Source organism: Gracilinanus agilis, chromosome 1 (genome assembly GCF_016433145.1).
Source record: "Gracilinanus agilis isolate LMUSP501 chromosome 1, AgileGrace, whole genome shotgun sequence".
In the NCBI taxonomy this organism is placed as follows: Eukaryota; Metazoa; Chordata; class Mammalia; order Didelphimorphia; family Didelphidae; genus Gracilinanus; species Gracilinanus agilis.
The window spans coordinates 443,482,239-443,504,671 of NC_058130.1; positions in this window are offsets into that span (position 1 = coordinate 443,482,239).

Sequence of the window (22,433 nt, forward strand, 5' to 3'; positions counted from 1 at the left end):
AATTAGAGGTAATAGATATATAGAGAAAAATAAATGGGAACAAAAAGAAATACACCTTCTTTTCAGCAGCACATGGAACATTCACAGAGATAGACCATGTAATAGGACACAGAAACATGGCAAACAAATGCAATGAAGCAGAAATAATAAATGTAACCTTCTCAGATCATAATGCAGTAAAAATAGTTTTTAGAAAGAATACATGGAGAGGCAAACCAAAAACTAATTGGAAATTAAATAATAGGATTCTCCAAAATAATTTAGTGAAAGAACAAATCATAGAAACTATTAATAATTTCATTGAAGACAATGACAATGATGAGACATCTTACCCAAACCTATGGGACACAGTCAAAACAGTTCTAAGGGGAAAATTTATATCAGTGAGTGCATATATTAACAAATTAGGGAGGGCAGAGGCTAATGCATTGGGTATGCAACTTAAAAAATCTAGAAAATGAACAAATTAAAAATTCTCAGATGAAAACTAAATTAGAAATACTAAAAACCAAGGGAGAAATTAATAAAATCGAAAGTAAAAGAACTATTGAATTAATAAATAAGACTAGAAGCTGGCATTTTGAAAAAAAAACATAAAATAGACAAAGTAATGGCCAATGTAATAAAAAAAAGGAAAAAAGAAATCCAAATTAACTGTATCAAAGATGAAAAGGGAGACCTCACCTCTAATGAAGAGGAAATTAAGATAATCATTAAAAACTATTTTGCATGATTATATGGCAATAAATATAGCAATCTAGGTGATATGGATAAATACTTACAAAAATATAAATTGCCAAGGTTAACAACAGAAGAAATAGAAAGCCTAAATAATCCAATATCAGAAAAAGAAATTGAACAAGCCATCAAAGAAGTCCCTAAGAAAAAATCTCCAGGACCTGATGGATTCACAAGTGAAATCAATCAAACATTCAAAGGACAACTAATCCCAATACTATATGAATTATTTGATATAATAAGCAAAGAAGGAGTCCTACCAAATTCCTTTCATGACACAAATATGGTACTTATCCCAAAGCCAGGTATATCAAAAACAGAGAAAGAAAATTACAGACCAATCTCTTTAATGATCATAGATGCAAAAATTCTTAAATAGAATACTGGCAAAATGTCTCCAGCAAGCAATCAAGAGGGATATCCATCATGATCAGGTGGGATTTATACCAGGAATGCAAGGATGGTTTAACATTAGGAAAATCATCCACATAATTGACCATATCAACAAGAAAACCAACAAAAACCACATGATTATCTCAATAGATGCTGAAAAAGCCTTTGATAATATACAACATCCATTTCTATTAAAAACACTAGATAGTATAGGAATAGAAGGATCTTTACTAAAAATAATAAACAGTATATATCTTAAACCATGAACAAGCATCATATGCAGTGTGGATAAATTAGAAGCCTTCTCAATAAGATCAGATGTGAAACAAGCATGCCCATTATTACCTCTATTATTTAACAGTGTACTAGAAAAACTAGCAATAGCAATTAGAGAAGAAAAAGAAATTGTATAGGGTGATTTTTGCTAGAAGAAATAATCAACAACTTTAGCAAAGTTGTAGGATTCAAAATAAATGCACATAAATCATCAGCATTTCTATGGATTTCCAATACATTAGAGCAGTAGGAGTTAGAAAGAGAAACACCATTTAAAATCACCCTATACAATATAAAACATTTAGGGATCTATCTACCAAAACAAACACAGGAATTATAAGGACACAACTATAAAACACTTTCCAAACAATTAAAACTATATCTAAAAACTTGGAAAAACATTGACTGCTCATGGGTAGGATGAGCTAATATAATAAAAATGACCATTCTACCCAAATTAATTTACTTATTTAGTGCAATACTTATCAAACTACCAAAAACTTTTTTTACTGAATTAGAAAAAAACTATAAGAAAGTTCATTTGGAAGAACAAAAGATCAAGAATATCACGGGAAATAATGAAAAAAAATGTGAAGGAAGGGGGCCTAGCAGCAACAAATATTAAGCTATACTATAAAGCAGTGGTCATCAAAACAATATGGTACTGGATAAGAGACAGAAGGAAGTATCGCTAGGATAGACTTGGGGTAAGTGACGTGAGCAAAACAGTGTATGATGAAACCAAAGAGCCCAACTTTTGGGACAAAAATCCACTATTTGAAAAAAACTGCTGGGAAAGTTGGAAAATAATATGGGAGAGATTAGGTTTAAATCATCATCTCACACCCTATACCAGAATAGATTTAGAATGGGTGAATGATTTGAATATAAAGAAGGAAATTGTAAGTAAATTAAGTGAACACAGAATAGCATACTTGTCAGAACTTTGGGAAAGGAAAGATTTTAAAACCAAGAAAGAGTTAGAAAAAATTACAAAATGTAAAATAAATAATTTTGGTTATATTAAATTAAAAAGATTTTGTACAAACAAAAACAATGCAACCAAAATCAGAAGGGAAACAACAAATTGGGAAAAATATTTATAATGAAAAATTCTGACAGAGGTCTAATTATTCAAATATACAAGGAACTAAATAAATTATATAAAAAATCAAACCATTCCCCAATTGATAAATGAGCAAGGGACATAAACAGGAAATTTTCAGATAAAGAAAGCAAAAGTATCAATAAGCACATGAGAAAGTGATCTAAATCTTTAATAATTAGAGAAATGCAAATCAAAACAACTTTGAGGTATTGCCTCACATGTAGCAGATTGGCTAAAGTGATAGCAGGGAAGAGTAATGAATGTTGGAGGGGATGTGCCAACATTGGGACATTAATGCATTTCTAGTGGAGTTGTCAACTCATCTAAGGATTCTGGATGGCAATTTGAAATTATGCCCAAAGAGAGATAAAAGAATGCCTGCCCTTTGATCCAGCTATACGATTGCTGGGTTTTTACCCCCAAAGAGATCATAGATGAAAATATTTGAACAAAAATATAGCTGGGCTCTTTGTGGTGGCAAAAAACTGGAAAGTGAGTGTATGCCCTTCAATTGGGGAATGGATTAACAAATTGTGGTATCTGTTAGTGATGGAATATTATTGTGCTAAAAGGAATAATAAACTGGAGGAGTTACATGTGAACTGGAATGACCTCTAGGAATCAATGCAGAGTGAAAGGAGCAGAGCCAGAAGAACATTGTACACAGAGACTGATACACTGTGGTAAAATCGAATGTAATGGATGTCTGTACTAGCAGCAATGCAATGACCTTGGACATTCTGAGGGATTTATGGAAAAGAACACTACCCACATTTAGAGGAAGAACTACATGAGAGGAAACACAGAAGAAAAACAATTACTTGAACACGTTGGTTGTTGAGGACATGATTGGGGAACTATTAATAATATGTAAATAAGTCTTGATTGATGACACATGTTAAAACCAGTGGAAATGCCTGTTGGCTATGTTGGGGGGGTGGGGAATTTGAGAAGGTAAAGGGGAAAGTAAAAACATGAATCATATAACCATGGAAATTTTTTCTAAAAATAAAAAAAAAATTATATTAAAAAAAGAAATGTATCATATTTTTGAAAATAAAAGTTTAGGCATGTTATCCATAAAAGTGTATTTTTCTTAATAGAAGGGAAATATATATTTGAATTAACATACACAGAGAAACTGAAAGGCATTTTGAATTTCTTTAATTAGAATGCATTTTCTGATTTTGAGATGGGCCTTTGATATGAGCTTTGAGTAATCTTCCAAAATCAAATTCTTCTAATTATTGAAATATCCCCTGAAATGTACTGTTGCTGGGATAGTTTAGCAGCTTTTCCTGTTAGCTACCAATTCTTTTGCCAATGGATTATGCCTTACTCTATCTTCAATATTATACATATTTATGAAAATGTCTTGTTTTCACTAACTAGGCCATATATTCCAATGAATGCCTGAAACTAAAATATTTTCCTATATTTCTGGATTATTGAGAACCCACTACCACACAAAATATATTATTTTCTTTTGGTAATTGCTAAGTTAAATAGAATATCATGGACATGTTTGTCCCCTACCTTTGGGAGCTACTAACAACATACTTATACAAAGAATTTGATGGGGTATGGAAAAATGGAAATATACAGAGTGATGCAGGTATTCATATGTGAATTTTCCTCCAGTTAGTGATGGATATTAAAGAACTTTCTGGAAGAAGTGTGTGTGCTAGGCATGGGAGAATAATGTAAGGTGTTTTGTGGGGTGTTTTTTGGTTGTAGCTACAATGGCTTCTTTATGGCTTCTTTCCCCAGGTGCCTGATTATGACATCTGTTGAAAAAAAATATTCTTTTATTTTTATCTGTTGATCAATATGGGTTGCTACCTCTAGTATCCCTAGTATCCCAGCAATATTCATTTTTAGCATAATTTCTCTATAAGTCATCAATGAAAATGGAGACTACAGGAAATCCCCATTAACCTTAAACATATGGGATGATTTTTGCTATCTTATAATTATTTTTAAGTTATGTTATAATGGTGAGCATCTATAATGCTTAGTGAGAAAACGGACTTTGATTTTTCTGCGTCTTTGTACCTGTTTGGGGAGGAATAGGGAGTCTGTATTCCTCTGGCTTAATCAGTATTTGTTTTTGTTCATTTGAAGTCTAGGGAAAGAAACATTGAACTAATAGAGTTGGCTAGAATCCTTTGGGAAAGCAAAAAAAGAAAGATATACTCCCCACATTGTTACTAAGTATATGACCAACAATACATTTCTTAAACTCTTCATCTTCTACCTCTTTAAATTTCTACATAGTGAATTTAGCATCACTTACAACTTACTAAGTGAAGAAAAACTTGTCAGTCAATGTCAGGCCTTCCCTACAATATTGGATAATGAATGATATCATTTGCTTTGGACAATTTGTGAGCTTGAATGCTTTTTACAGAAACCTGAATATAAATTCTCAAGAGCACAAATTTCACTTTTATTTTTCATGACATATCACAAGATATGTAGAAAAATAATTTAGACATCTGTCAATTATCATTGCTATTCTTCCTCCATTATTCTCAGAAATTCTATTTGATTTGAGTGTTTTATCATAATAGTCAGAAATACAAATTCAGGGTTCAAAGATTCTATTCTTGGCTTACTTGGATAGAAAAAGGTTAGTAGCTTAGATACAATATTATGAAAATATTAATGATGCCATGTAAATATTTGTCTATGTTTTGGAATAATCATGAATTTCATTCATAGATAAATAATCCATTAAGCATTATTTTAATCATCAAAATGGAAGCTAGTATTTCAAATAATAGAAAATTATAAAAAAAAAGTGAGTAATGGAATAAAAAAATGGAAGTGGATCACATTGTGTATAACTAATTTGAAACAATATATTTGCTAAAGATTTTACTATGTCACCTCTATTTACATTTTTTTCAATCATAGAATAAGAAGGGGGAAAATTTAAGGCTTCATATCTATATATAAATATGAACATACACATATATATTGTTCTAAGGAGCTCCAGATTAGTAATGTCCCTTTATCAATTGAATTTAGTAACTCTTTCCTATATCACAATCTAGGACACAAAGATTTTTAACGACTCTCCACGATCCATAGTCAGTATGTTTTACAGTTGACACTAAAACTCAGGAATGTGTTGCATCTTTATCCAAAAAGCTAATGTTCATCTCTCAAGTAAGAGGAAAAATATTGCTATTGATATATTAACAATATCTATCTACTTTGATAGAGACTACAGAAATCAAGATGTTATTATTTACTTCATTTATAATATAAAATTTTGATGTTTCTCTTCCACATCTCAAGGTTATTTTTTCTATTTCTAATCCTCCTAACCCTTATGATTTTATCTTAGCTCAAATATTATGCTAAACTTCATTGCTGGTTGCTATGGTGTGTAGATATATTTATAAACTCTGTAAGCTTTCTTCCAAGGGAAACCTCTGCAGCTGTAAAAGCAGGTTGTATCACTATTTTATTTATGAGCAAAGATTTCAATCAGCTACTAAAATCCATGCTATCAATTATTATTATTTTTTCTTACCAGCTATCAAATTATCACTATATGCCTTATAGTACTTTGTTTCATTTCAGGTTTACTGAATTCAACTCATATGATTTATGATTCTTCTGGTAATTACCAGGTTCACAAATTAAGCCATAAGAAATTGGGACTGTGAACATTGTTTCATGTATATTTCATATATGAACAAAATAAGATTCTAAAAACATTCTTAGTTATTAGCTTTATAGTTCTGATAATTGAAGTAGTGACATTTAATGCCCCCCAAAAGGGCTAGAAGATACCGCTATTTAGTAAAATATTTACTATGATTTTAGTAATTTTTATCAAAGTAACAAACTTTTCCCTTCAAAATAATTATTAAAGGTAATAAGGATTTGCTTTTGGGAAGTGATCTTAAAACATGACACATAACAAAAAAATCTTTGTTGTGTTAGGTTATTCCTGTATAAGAATGAAGAAAGATTTTAGGGAATAATTAACATTATTATTCTCAGTTTTTCAGGTTGAGAAACAAAGTAAAGTTAATTTTCAATATAAAACTAGAAGTAGAAAGAAATGTGTTACAAACCCAGGTTTCCACATCTAATTATTTTTTACTACTACTACTGCTATTGCATTGCTACTGCTACTGCTATTACTACAACTATTACCACTACTACCACTTTTTCTTTGTATATTTCCCTGTCTCTCCATCTCTCTACCTCCATATTGAAAGGGGGGGGTAAATAAAATTAAAATTAATAAAAAGGTCACTTGAGAATTGCAGACTACTGGTTAAGATGGTGGCAGAGTAAGGAGCAGCTGTTAGATCTCTCCTAATCGAAGCATACAGGACTCCTCAAGGGGACATAAAAATGATTCCAGACGAACGAAGGAACCCCACAACAGAGCGCAGCATTGAAGGTATGAGGAATCAGGGCATTCCCACTCTATAAAAGGGTGAAACAGCTCTCACTAAAACGCGAGAGGAAGAAGCCCATCCACCCCACACACACACACACACACCACGCACAGCACCAAGGCCAATGCACAAGAGTGAAAACCGTATTGGGGCAACCACTAAATCACTAGCAGCCCCAAGGCTTGTACCTGAGAGCTGCAAGACATGGGACCCCAAGGGGCTGGGGGGAGCTCACGGACTTTCCTGAGCGTCTGCACATGTGAAGACATTGCCCTAGGTGTGGACAAAAATCTCTCCCCAGGGACTTTCCTGAGTGTCTGTGCGGGTGAAGGCAGTGCCCTAGGTGTGGACAAAGATCTCGAGCCCAGGCTTGGACCTCAAGAGGGGACCTGGTGCAGACGGGAGAGAGGCTGTGGAAGCAGCCCCTGAGACTGCTAAAAGAGCCTCGGGCAGAGGGGCAGACTGGGGACTACCAGGAGGCTTGACCCCGAGGACAAGGAGACAGGAGCCCTTGGCAGCTTAGAAAGCGCAGGCAGACCCTGAGTGTGAAGACAAAGCTGAAAAGAGGCGGGACTAACAATGGCAAGCAGAGAACCTCAGAAGAAAAAGATGATCAAGAAAAATTCTGGAACACTCAACAACTTTTACACAGAGAAAATTCAGACAACAGAGGAGGACAAACAAGTATCCAAATGTTCCCAAAATAATGAAAACTGGTAACAAGCCATTGAAGAGTTCAAAATTGAGATGTTGAAGAAGATGGAAGAGATCTGGCAAGAAAATAACAGCTTAAAAGGCAGAATTTCACAATTGGAAAGTGAAGCAAGTCAACTGAAGACCAGAAATGACCAGATTAAAAAGGAAAACCAAAAGATTATAACCAAAAACCAGTCCCTAAAGGCTAGAATTGAGCAAGTAAAAGCCAATGATCTCTAAAGACAATAAGAACAATTAAAACAAAGTCAAAAGACTGATAAAATAGAAGGAAACATGAAATATCTCAATGGGAAAGTGACCGACCAAGAAAACCAGTCTAGAAGAGACAATTTGAGAATCATTGGTCTTCCAGAAAAAGCAGAAATCAATAGAAACTTGGACTCCATACTTAAAGAAATTATTCAGCAAAATTGCCCTGAAGTCCTACAACAAGAGGGCAATATAGACATTGAAAGGATCCATAGATCACCCTCTACACTAGACCCTGAAAAGACAACTCCCAGGAATATAATAGCCAAATTCAAGAGCTTCCAAGTAAAAGAAAAAATCTTACAAGAAGCCAGAAAGAGATAATTCAAATATCAAGGAGCACCAATCAGAATCACACAGGATCTGGCAGCCTCCTCACTAAAAGACCACAAGGCTTGGAATACTATATTCAGAAAGGCAAGAGAGCTGGGCCTTCAGCCACGGATCAACTACCCATTGAAACTGACTATATACTTCCAGGGGAAAGTATGGGCATTCAACAAAATTGAAGATTTCCAAGTTTTTGCACAAAAGAGACCAGGACTAAATGGAAAGTTTAATACCCAACCACAAAAATCAAGAGAAACATGAAAAGATAAATAAGAAACAGAGGGAAAAGAAAGAAAACTCATAATTTTTTTAAAAATTTGACTCTTTAAGGGCTTCAATAAGATCTAATTACCTGTATTTCCATGTTGAGAAATGTTATGTATAATTCTCTGTAGTGAACTCTATTCACTATTATAATAGTCACTATTATAGCAAACAGAAGAATAATTCATAGGGAGAGAACAGGATACTAAATGGTCTAAGATGACATGGGAGGTAGGAAAGAGGAAGGGGGAATAGTAGGGGACACCAAGAAAAATCTGAGTAAATAAGAAAAATAGGATATTCTATTACACACAAAGAGGCCATGGGAAGGGGAGGGGATAAATACTATTATAAGAAGGAGAGAAAGAGAGCATTAAGAGGTAATAATCAAACCTTAATCTCAGTGTAATCAACCCAGAGAGGAAACAGGAGTTTTATTATCCATTCGGGTAAAAAACTCTATCTAACCCTATTGAGAAAGTCAGAAGGGATAAACCAAAGGGAGCATGGGAGTGGGGACGTCAAAAAAGGGAGGGGAGAAGAAGGAGGAGGGAATTCATTAGGCCTTTAAAAAACAAAAAGAGGGGAATAATAAGGGAGGGGGAAGAAAGGGAAGTCAATCAGGGAGGGGATAAGGGAAACTGGCTAAAAGCAAAACACTGATTTAAAAGAAAATAGTGTAATAAGTAGGATTGCGTCTATGGGAGGATACAAAAATGTCAGTGAATGCACAACTGATAATTGTAACTCTGAATGTGAATGGGATGAACTTGCTCATAAAATGGAATCAAATAGCAGAGTGGATCAGAAACCAAAATCCTACCATATGTTGTCTACAAGAAACCCATATGAGACAGGTAGACATACACACGTTTAAGGTTAAGGGCTTGAGCAAAATCTTTTGGGCATCAAATGAGAAAAAGAAGGCAGGAGTGGCTATTATGATCTCTGACAAAGCAAAAGTAAAAATAGATAGGATTAAAAAAGAGAGTCATTACATCCTGATTAAAGGCAGTATAAACAATGAGGAAATAACACTGCTCAATATATGCACCAAGTGGTGTAGCATCCAAATTCATAAAGGAGAAACTGGCAGAGCTCAAGAAGGAAATAGATAGTAAAACCATAATAGTGGGAGATCTAAATATTCCTCTTTCAGATCTAGATAAATCAAACCAAAAAATAAATAAGGAAGAGGTAAGAGAGGTAAAGGAAGCCGTAGAAAAATTAGATTTAATTGATAAGTGGAGAAAAATAAATAGGGACAAAAAGGAATACACCTTTTTTTCAGCTGCACATGATACATTCACAAAGATTGACCATGTAATAGAGGATAGAATCATTGCAAACAAATGCAAAAGAGCAGATATAATAAATGTAACCATCTCAGATCATAATGCAATAAACATAATAATTAGTAAGGGCACCTGGACAGGCAAATCAAAAACCAATTGAAATTAAACAAGATGATTCTCCAAATCCAATTTGTCAAAGAAGAAATCATAGAAACAATCAACAGTTTCATTGAAGAGAATGACAATGATGAGACATCCTACCAAACTCTGTGGGATGCAGCCAAGGCAGTACTCAGGGGGAAATTTATATCCTTGAGTGCATATATTTTTTTAACCCTTGTACTTTGGTGTATTGTCTCATAGGTGGAAGATTGGTAAGGGTGGGCAATGGGGGTCAAGTGACCTGCCCAGGGTCACACAGCTGGGAAGTGGCTGAGGCCGGGTTTGAACCTAGGACCTCCTGTCTCTAGGCCTGACTCTCACTCCACTGAGCTACCCAGCTGCCCCACCTTGAGTGCATATATTAAGAAATCAAGGAGGGCAGAGATTAATGAATTGGGCATGAAACTCAAAAAATTAGAAAGCGAGCAAATTAAAACCCCCCAGATGAAAACTAAATTAGAAATACTAAAAATTAAGGGAGAAATTAATAAAATTGAAAGTAAAAGAACTATTGAATTAATAAATAAGACTAGAAGCTGGTACTTTGAAAAAATAGATAAAATAGACAAAGTACTGGTCAATCTAATAAGAAAAAGGAAAGAAGAAAACCAAATTGACAGTATTAGAGATGAAAAGGGAGACCTCACATCTAATGAATGGGAAATTAAGGCAATCATTAAGAACTATTTCTCCCAATTATATGGCTACAAATATAACAATTTAGGAGATAAGGACGAATATTTACAAAAATATAAAATGCCTATATTAACAGCAGAAGAAATAGAATATCTAAATAATCCCATATCAGAAATAGAAATTGAACAAGCCATCAAAGAACTCCCTAAGGAAAATCACCAGTACCTGATGGATTCACAAGTGAATTCTATCAGACATTCAAAGAGCAACTAATCCCAATACTATACAAGTTATTTGATATGATAAGGAAAGAAGGTGTCCTACCAAATTCCTTTTACGACAGAAATATGGTACTGATCCCAAAGCCAGGTAGACCAAAAACAGAGAAAGAAAACTATAGACCAATCTCCCTAATGAACATAGATGCAAAAAGCTTAAATAGAATATTAGCAAAGAGACTCCAGCAAGTAATTAAGAAGATCATCCACCATGATCAGGTGGGATTCATACCAGGAATGCAAGGATGGTTCAACATTAGGAAAACCATCCACATAATTGACCATATCAACAGCCTAACAAACAAAAATCATATGATTATCTCCATAGATGGTGAAAAAGTCTTTGACAAAATACAGCATCCATTCCTATTGAAAACACTGAAAAGTATAGGTATAGAAGGACCCTTCCTAAAAATAACAAACGGTATATAACTAAAACCATCAACAAGCATTATATACAATGGGGATAAATTAGAAGCCTTCCCAATAAGATCACGAGTGAAACAAGGATGCCCATTATCACCTCTATTATTCAACATAATACTAGAAACACTAGCAATAGCAATTAGAGAAGAAAAATAAATTGAAAGTATCAAAATAGGCAATGAGGAGACTAAACTATTACTCTTTGCAGATGATATGATGGTATACTTAAAAAATCCTAGAGAATCAACTAAGAAGCTGGTAGAAATAATCAACAACTTTAGCAAAGTTGCAGGATACAAAATGAATGCACATAAATCATCAGCATTTCTATATATTTCCAACACATTAGAGAAGCAAGAGGTAGAAAGAGAAACACCACTTAAAATTACCCTAGACAATATAAAATACTTGGGAAACTATCTACCAAAAAAAACACAGCAATTATACAAAAACAACTACAAAACACTTTCCAAACAAATAATACTGGAGCTCAACAATTAGAAAGTCATTAATTGTTCATGGGTATGACGAGCTAACATAATAAAAATTACCATTCTACCCAAATTTACCAATTTAGCGCCATACCTATCAAATTAACAAAAAACTTCTTTACTGAATTAGGAAAAATTAAAACAAATTTCATTTGGAATAACAAAAGATCAAGAATATCAAGGGAAATAATGAAAAAAATGTGAAGGAAGGGGGCCTAGCAGTACCAGATATTAAGCTATACTATGAATCAGCAGTCATCAAAACAATATGGTACTGGCTAAGAGATAGAAGGGAGGATCAGTGGAATAGATTTGGGGTTAGTGATGTCAGCAAGACAGTGTATGATAAACCCAAAGAGCCCAACTTTTGGGACATGAATCCACTATTTGACAAAAACTGCTGGGAAATTTGGAAAACAATATGGGAGAGATTAGGTTTAGATCAACATCTCACACCCTACACCAGGATAAATTCAGAATGGGTGAATGACTTGAATATAAAGAGGTAAACTATAAATAAGTTAACTGAACACAAAATAGTATACCGGTCAGATCTCTGGGAAAGGAAAGATTTTAAAACCAAGAAAGAGTTAGATAAAATTACCAAATGTAAATTAAATGGTTTTGATTATATTAAGCTAAAAAGCTTTTGTACAAACAAAAACAATGTAGTCAAAATCAGAAGGGAAACAACAAATTGGGAAAAAATCTTTATAACAAAAAACTCTGACAGGGGTCTAATTACTCAAATATACAAGGAGTTAAAGCAATTGTATAAAAAATCAAGCCATTCCCCAATTGAAAAATGGGCAAGAGACATGAATAGGCAATTTTCAGGTAAAGAAATCAAAAATATCTATAAGCACATGAGAAAGTGTTCTAAATCTCTAATAATTAGAGAAATGCAAATCAAAACAACTCTGAGGTATCACCTCACACCTAGCAGATTGGCCAAAATGAAAGAAGGGGAGAGTAATGAATTCTGGAGGGGATGTGGCAATATTGGGACATTAATGCATTGCTGTTGGAGTTGTGAACTGATACAACCATTCTGGCTGGCAATATGGAACTATTCTCAAAGGGCTATAAAAGTGCCTGCCTTTTGATCCAGCCACACCATTATTGGGTTTGTACCCCAAAGAGATCATAGATAAGCAGACTTGTATGAAAATATTCATAACTGCACACTTTCACTTTAAGGTTGAGAGATTCAGATTATACCATCATTGGACCACTGGTTAAGAACTGAAAAGTATTTTAGGTGGTGGCAAAGAACTGGAAATGGAGTGTATGTATGTCCTTCAATTGGGGAATGGCTGAACAAATTGTGGTATATGCTGGTGATGGAATACTATTTTGCTAAAAGGAATAATAAACTGGAGGAGTTCCTCCAGGAACTTATGCAGAGTGAGAGGAGCAGAGCCAGAAGAACACTGTACACAGAGACTGATATACTGTGGTAAAATCAAATGTAATGGACTTCTCTACCAGCAGCAATGCAATGACACAAGACAGCTCTGAGGGATTTATGGTAAAGAACGCTACCCACATTCAGAGGAAGGACTGCAGGAGAGGAAACATAGAAGATAAACAATTGCTTGAACACATGGGTTGAGGTGGACATGATTGTGGATGTAGATTCGAAACAACCACACCAATGCAACTAACAATAATTTGGAAATAGGCCCTGAATATGGACACATGTTACAACCAGTGGAAATGTCCATCAGTCATGGGTGGGGGGAGAGCAGGGAGTGAAGGGGAAAGTAGGAGCATGAAGCATGTAAACATGTTAAAAATGAATATTAATAAATGTTTTTTTTTAAAAAAAAAGGTCACTTGAGGCACACTTTTACTTTAAGGTTGAGAGATTCAGATTATACCATCATGGGACCACTGGTTAAGAATTGAAAAGTATTTTAGGTGTTATTTAGAGAAACCTACTCAATTCACAGCTGGGGAAATTGAGATCCAGAGAGGTTAATTGACCTATCCAAATCACTTACAGGTTTTAAGTATTAGCAGTAGTATTTGAAACCTTGTCCTTTGACTCCAAATTTATAACATATTGTAGTGAAGGGACATTACATCGGGATGTCTGTATCATTCCCTTGAATTTAAAATTTAATAAAATTGAGAAGTATAAATGCTAAAAACTTTGAGAGAGTACATTTGAAAGTTTTATTATTTAATTTTTTCTTGCTCTTTTTGTGAAATTTGAATAAATTTTCATTTATCATTTTGAATTGTGTGTATCAGCTTCTGAATGATACTTCTTTAGACCAATGGATTAATAGATGACATTTTCTTGACGTGTTATATCTACATTAGACTTTTTATTATGGGATCATATATGTTTATGATCTTAAGGCTAGGAGTAAAAACAACAATCCTTTCAATCTCTGAGTAGAAGTTGAATAATTTTTTCAAAGTTTAAAAATTATCAGTATAATGTACAATACATAATACTTTTAATAGGATTTTAATAAGAAGCAACAATATTTTATAATATAATATAATAAACACTTAAATGTTATATGTTTTTGTAAGTTTGTATTTCTACTTCAAAAAATGTTCATTTAATTCTACATTAAGACTTTTGGTGCTCTCTGTGTTGCAATGTTGTTTTTTGTTATAAAGTTTATTTTCAACACATTTCCTTTAACAAATGCAAAGCATTTGGCAAAATATAGAGCCTGAAGTCAAACATAGCTACAATATTCACATTTATGCCCTATTTTATAGAATGCAGACCACAATTATCTATTCTAAAGGTAAATTATGGTATTGTGATGACCATGGGTTGTATTAGTCTATCTTAGTCTTGTACAACCTCTAGAAATATTCTACCAAGAAGGAAAGTCTTTTTTTAGCACTGGCTATGTGTCCAGAATGAGAATAAGCCTAGTAATGTGTTAAAATACTCACCATGAATTGGTTGACACTTGTTGGTGAATTATTTGGTCATAGGTCACCATGAAATCAATCATGTTTTTATCCTATCATTTTTTTCTGTGACAGGGAAAAAATAATATCAAAGTAAGTTATGCCCTATATTCAGGTATTTTATATTTTACTTGAGTGATACATATTCTCAAATACATGAATGTAAAATATATACATTTTTCAAGGCGACTGTTCAATGAGTATTCAAACCTTCAAAAATATATTAAATTCTCTGTGGCCAGTCAACCTGGATAGCAGATCATTTAGCCTATTTCCAGATATACATAATGAAGTTTTGTGCGTCTGATCAAAATATTCACAAGCAATCTGTGAGTATTTTTTTTCAGTTTACTTCATGTTGGTAAAAGGACTTCTGTTTAGCTGCTCTCAGAACTTAGTATATACACAAAGAACTAGAATAAATGGAATAATCAAAAAATAATATTTTTTGATTTAAGAGCAAAAAATTCTGTGGATATCTGGAGAAAGATTGCATCAGTTTAAATGTCAGGGTAACTTCTACCCTATTGCAATATGGCCATAGATACTGTTAAATTGGGTCAGATTAACAATTGTGGATATGGAGCTTCTGTCAGAGAAGAAGCAGGCTGGCTTAGCAGGGGGAGGGGTAGGAGAGAGTAGAATTCCTTCTCCACCCCCTCTGGGAGCAGTTTAACTGAAACTCTTTGGCTCAGGTATGGAGGCAGTTCAAACTCAACTAATTTAGGGTGCAGATGGTGAATTTATAGGAAATAATCCCACAGAAGTTATTAACTCTCTCTGTTTAAAATTTATACCCTACACCCTAGGAATAGATGAGGTCAGGTTGTCTTCAATCCAGGCTCTTAAGAAAGAAACTACACACCAGTTCTAGCTTGGAAGGAGATCTTGGATTGGTAAAGTATAATGATGGTGAGTATACCCCAAATATATCTTCACACAGGCCCAGTAAGTAGCAAACAAAGGGATTTAATGTTTTCAGGAAGACAGGGTAAATGGAAATGGTTTTAGGTATGAAAAGGGAAGTAAGCTAGTTAAAATCTTCGATAAACTGGTTGGCTACACATTCCCCAGAACAACTTAACTCCTATCCCACTCCCTAAATAATCTTTCTCCTAATCTAATGTTACTAAATTATGATGGAAAGGTAATCTTGATTGGAGGTCTATATAGAAATTAGCTGAGATGCTGCAGATGAGATATTCTCGCAAGAGAAACCAGTAATGTAATACTCAGCCCCTAGAAGTCAGAAATAAGTTAACCAGCCCTTGAACCCACAAGGAGTGTGATCAAAGTGTCCTTGCAAGAAGATGACTCCAAATGCCCTCAGCTGCAGTTCTGGGGGGCACTATGGAATTCCATAAGGCAGCTTTGACCCCTCTCAGGATCATGAATGCTACCATCTGTCTTTCTTCTGTCCTATATGACTTACTCTTTACTGATCTTAGATGAATGAATATCAGAGATAACTAAATCAAGGTATGCATTTGTGAGCACAAAAACCTGGGAATGACAGCAGATATCATACATTATAAGTCAAAGAGTTTGCTGATAATCATAGCAGCTAAACCTAGGAGCCAGGCTTGAGAGATAACTTGATTGACTTTCTATAGCAGTTCATAAACTGGAAGTCAAGATACCGGTCCTATAAACAGAGCATCCTTAGTGAAGATCAGGATCAGGATCTTTACTACTCTGGGATGCTGCATTTTCTCCCTAATACCAGCATTACCTGCAAAGTCCCAGTCAAGGGCCATTCAATCCCATGCAAAGTGACATTGATAAAAGAGTCACTAAAGCATTGCACATTTATAAGATCAATCACCATTCGTTGGAACACTGCACCATGTTTCAGGTCATTTGTTCTGCAGTGAATTGGCATGGATAAGGTGGTTCAAGATAGGTCTTTACGTCCTGCTCTGTGGCTGTAGGGGTGAAAGAACTGCTGTGAGGCACTTGGAAGAAGGGGAGAAGATGATCTATTTTGCAGAGAACATGAGGGCAATAATCAGGCATTACATAGAAAACACTTCAATGAAGTTCAGGTTCAGGGTTATTCCCACTTAGGGTGTCCCTTAAACACCAACACCACCTTCCATAGCAATGGCAAAATTAGCACCAGCTCACTCTGGCCAACTCTGAGGCCTTCTCCAAGCTGAAAGAAGTTCTTTAATAGGGGGATTCTCAGAGCCAGAGAGTTGGTCAAGAGAAGAGCCACCACCATAGTATAGATAATGATGATACTTCAGGTCATATGACTGATGTGGCTATGATAATAATGCCACTTCTTGCTGTGCCATAAGTAGCACCAATAGTGAGGAAGACAATGGTGTATGAGGCTGACATGACTATGAAGAAAGGCATGTTCTCAGGATTTATGGACATGTCTGCCTGGGATCATTAGACTGAAGGGGATAGAGGCAGGGCAAAGGACTGGGAAGTGGGTATAGACTAGAAGGTTGATAGACAAAATGGGACAGCATTTACTCAGGAGAGCTAAGGATTTAAGTGTTTTTATCTTTATTTATTTATTTTAAAACCTTGCCTTCCATGGTATTGGTTCCAAGGCAGAAGAGTGGTAATGGCTAGGCAATGGGGGTTAAGTGATTTGCCCAGGGTCACACAGCTGGGAAGTGTCTGAGGCCAGATTTGAACCTAGGACATCCTTTCCCTAGGCCTGGCTCTCAATTCACTGAGCTATCCAGCTGCCGCCTGATATAAGTTTTTTAGTAAATTCTTAAATTATCTGTTACTGATGATCAGGGGAGAGTTGGTTGTTTTCTTTAGCTTAAGAATCGAAAATTCAGAGAAGAGTCTTTAAGAATCATGAAAAGGGATAAAAGAAAAGTTCCTGAGTAACACTGATTGCTTAGTAGAATTTGAAAAATGTAAATCTTTAGTGGATATAGTAAAAATATTTCTGTAACTTTGTCCAGTGGTATTTAATTGCCCTACATCCAAAGTGTTGAAGACAGACAAGGATACTGAATATGGGAGACTTGGAGTTTAGAAAGGCATGAATGATGGTGGTGCAAGGCATTTAAAGGTAGAAGAAGGTAGTTTAAAATAGAACTGATTAATCAGAAGAATAATTTGGTCTTAAAAGTTTAAAGTCCATTTTCTTTTGTATAATTGAGCCTAGAAAACTCATTATCACTACAAACTCTTCACATTTCATGCTCCCAGTCAAAAAATTCTTCCTCATATTCTCAACTCTAAAAAAAATTATTCCAAATAAGGAACATGATCTCTTTTCAGTCTCCAAATTTATAATATTAACCTTTCCCTTTTTTCCTTCCTAATTCTATTGATTTTCTTTCAATTTTAACCACAACTGTTTTTGGTTACTTCACTGATCTACAAATATGTTGAGGGATTATAAACAAAATTAAATACTTGACATTTCAAGCCCTGGAAGAAAATAACTCTTTTGGTAAACTTAGATTTCTCTTGCTAAATATATTTCCAAATGATTATTCTATGATTTTTGATTTAAATGTTTGCAAATCAAATATCTTTGGAAGAAAAATTAAATTTTTTGCAAGTAGTCTACCTCCCTCCCCCCTTTTCAATTGGTGATTAATTTAAACTTTGTAACATTAATTGTGAGGCAATGCAGATAAAACTTCTTTCTTGTTCAAAATGAGTATTAAAGTTTTTCCTTTGATTTCTCATTAAAAAGGAATGTAGTTGGCCAAATGAGACAAATGAGACTTTTTTTGCTATCATAAGTAATTTCTTCTGATTACTTTCAAAATTAACTGTTTCATTTGAAATTATGAATCCTGTCCACAACATTGCTTAGGCTCTTAAACAAGGGATGATTTTCTACGTGTATTCTGTGGGTTTTAGTAATCTGTACATTGTCCATTATTTATCATACATTTGTTTACAACTCACTATTAATCTTTCAATTCCTGACATATTAACTATACCAAAACCTGTCATAGAATTTTGACTCATTGAATTTATAATCCATTTAAACTTCAATATCATTTTAAGGACACTTTTTTCAAAGCTCAATATCTTGTACTTGCATATTTGATTTTTGTGGTAAACATTCATACACTATTTTTCTCCCTATTAAATTCCATTTTAGATTTTGCCTATAAATTTTCTTTGTGATATTTGCCTTGTCTTTTACCCTGCTAATCTAATCTCTGCATCACCCTCTACTTGAAATCCTTCCCCCTCAATCATATATGTCATCTGTCATTTAACATGTTATTTTTTGATTTCCAAATCAATGGTAAAAGGCAGAACAGGATAATTCAAAGATGATATATCTGGAGAAATAAGAAAATTCAAATAAATTTGATATTGATCAATTAGTCATTACTCATAGAATATGGTAATTCTACTAGTATCGAATGCATATATATGTATATATATAACATAATCAACATATTTTCACCTCATCAATAAAAAAGATAATGAGAAATTTTTTTTCATCCATGGAGGTGTAATAAATAGCTTCTCCACATTTATTAGTTTATTAAAAATTTATTATATATTATTTAAAAAAGGGAAATACATTAGTCCAATATGACTTCCTCTTAAGTAATTCATGCTAAGCCATTGTAAATATAGTTTCATTTCTAAAACACTTAGGAAAAAACCATATAAGTTTCTACTAAATACCAGGAACTGTCCTATGGATTGGTGATACAAAAGATAACTTTGAAATTTTTCCTTCCCACAAAAAATCTATGATCTAGTTAGAAGATATTATGCAAATATATATAAATATGAAATAAATTAAGAATGGACATGAATTTCTTTTTTTAGAAGAAGGTCCTGGAACTTAGGGGAATAGAAAATTTATTTTTATAGAATCTATTGTTTGATTTTGTTGTTGCATTTCCTGAATCTTTAGGGATGAGGCAAAGGGAGGATAGACTATATTCCAAGAATAAGGAACAGCTAGTGCAAATGCATGGATAGATCTGGTGGCGTGTCATATTTGAGGCACAAAATAGATATCCACTTTGACTAGACCATAAAGTATCTAATAAGAATGAATGTATTGTAAATCTAGAAAGGCAAGTAGAAATCAAATTGAAAAAATATTATTAATATTTCAAATTACCTAAATTTTAACCTTTATCACTTTTGTACTCCCTCTCACATGGAGATATCTCTCATTAAATATAAAGTATTTTTTAATAAAAAGAGAACAAAATAGATTAGGACATAATTCAAAACTTGTAAACACATTGAAGGGAATCTGACTGTATATAATGCTCTGTAGCTAGAAATATTTTTTCTCTGCAAAGCACTCAAGGGAGGCATATGAAATCATTTTAACAGCTTCATATATACATTATCCCCAGGAAGGAGGAAGCCTGACAGAACTTAGGGATACCAATTTAGAAAACTATTTTAAATAATCTAGCTAAGAATTGATGAAGGTCTGAATAAGATTAGTAAATGTATGAGAAAAGAGATGGAGATGGATGTGAGACATAATAGAGGTTAAAGCAGTATGTTTGGGCAATTGATTCATTAAATGGCCTGAGGGAGAATCATCTAATTAGATAGTTAATATGACAACCATGTGAAGGAAAATAGAAAGCCATAACAATATGCTAAGAATTGGGCCTTAGGAAACATGAGTTGGAAAATCACTCAACAAAGGAGACTGACAAGCATAGTACAGGTAACATTAAAAAATAAAATTGGAAAGGACAAAGTATCATGGAGGATTGGGTGGATAAACATTGTCAAATGATTCTAACAGGTAAAAAATGATAATGGAAAAAGGACTATTGGATTTAGCAATAAAAATGCATTACCAAGGTTGGAGATAGCAAATTTTCATTTCAGTAGATACCCACTAGCCATCCTTTTAATCAAATGCTCTAGTGTGGTGTCAGGATTCAAACTAATTGTTGGTGGGACTGTGAGCTGAGCCAACTATTTTGGAGTGGAATCTGGAATTATATTCAGTAAGTTGTACTTTTTGACCAAGCAATACCCCTATTAGGTTTGTTTCCTAAGATGATCAAGAAAAATAAAAAGAAATAATATTCTAAAATATAGCAACTCTTTATATGGAGTCAAAGAACTGGAAACTGAAGGGATATCCATCAATTGGGGAATAGTTTAACAAGTTGTGATGTATAATTGTTATGGAAGAATTGGGTCATGAGAAATGACAAACAAGAAGATTATAAAATCCTAGAAAGATATATAAAGTGATGCAAAGAAAAGTGAGCAAGCAGAACCAGGAGAATGTTGGACACAGAAACAACAATGTATGATGATCAACTGTGAATGACTCAACTACTTTTAAGTCAAGGATTCAGGATGACTCCAAGGGAATCATGACAAAAAATTATATCCACCACCATAGGAAAAGCAGATGAAGTCTGAATGTAAATTGAAACAATATTATTTATTTAATTTCCTCCATTAATTTTTCTCTAGTGTAAGGAATGTATCTTCTTTCACAACATGATGAACATATAAATATGTATTATATGACTACATATATACAATCTATTTCATATTTCCTGCCTTTTCTGGAGGGAAGAGGAAAGAGAGGGAGGAAGAGAACATGCAATTTGAAAAAATGAAAATGAAAAAATGTTATGTAATAAAATAATTTTAGTAATTAAGAAATTAGCTCACTTCATAATGCTTTGCATAATCTACATATTTATTTTCTCCCCCCCCCAATGAAATACCATTTGCCTACCTATAACTACAACTTTGAAATACCAATCCAGTTTTTCATATTTTTTAAAAGACCTCTAACAACACCTCTGATATGTGATTAACACAGAACAAATACCTTTAAGGTAACTGAGAAATTATGTGCAATCTTTCTAACTTTTCACCTATTTTGAGTTTTGACTCCATATTACACATTTTTGGTCTATTATTTCAAATAAAGTTTATTTTCCTTAACATAAAAAAAGAAAATTAAAGTCTGAAATTTTCTGCCATCAGTTCTTCATCAACTCAAAGTAGTAGCCTATTATTTATTTAAGCTACTTTATAAATATTCCTAAAATAATTAAAATGACCCTTTTTGGTTACATTTGGTAATTATTGTCACTTTCAACTTGTTTTGAGCTTTAGCTGAGGCACTATTCTTACAGGAACATAACACTATTTGTTATTCAATCTTTGTTACCTGCTCTTGTTTCTGCTACTAGATATTTCTTTTAAATTTGCATTGGTCAATAACTTCCTTGTCTACTCACATCAGTATCTTTAGACAGGTCCCTCTCTTCTTCCTAAAGGAAATAATTCATATTATGGCACCAGAATTTTATTCTGGTGTATTTACCATCCTTTTTGTATTGAATGTGCATTGAGGCTTTGAAATGTCATTTATCATTTTTCAGATCATTTAAAAAAAGTGTTATCTGGGGGGCAGCTGGGTAGCTCAGTGGAGTGAGAGTCAGGCCTAGAGACAGGAGGTCCTAGGTTCAAACCCGGCCTCAGCCACTTCCCAGCTGTGTGACCCTGGGCAAGTCACTTGACCCCCATTGCCCACCCTTACCAATCTTCCACCTATGAGACAATACACCGAAGTACAAGGGTTAAAAAAAAGTGTTATCTAATAAAAAGTGTGCATGAAGACTGTCTGGTTTTACCATTCTTCATCTAGCCCAAATTCTAAGGCAGATGGTTTACTTCATTTATTTATTTATTTAGTAAGCCTAGGATATAGCAAAGTGAAAGCT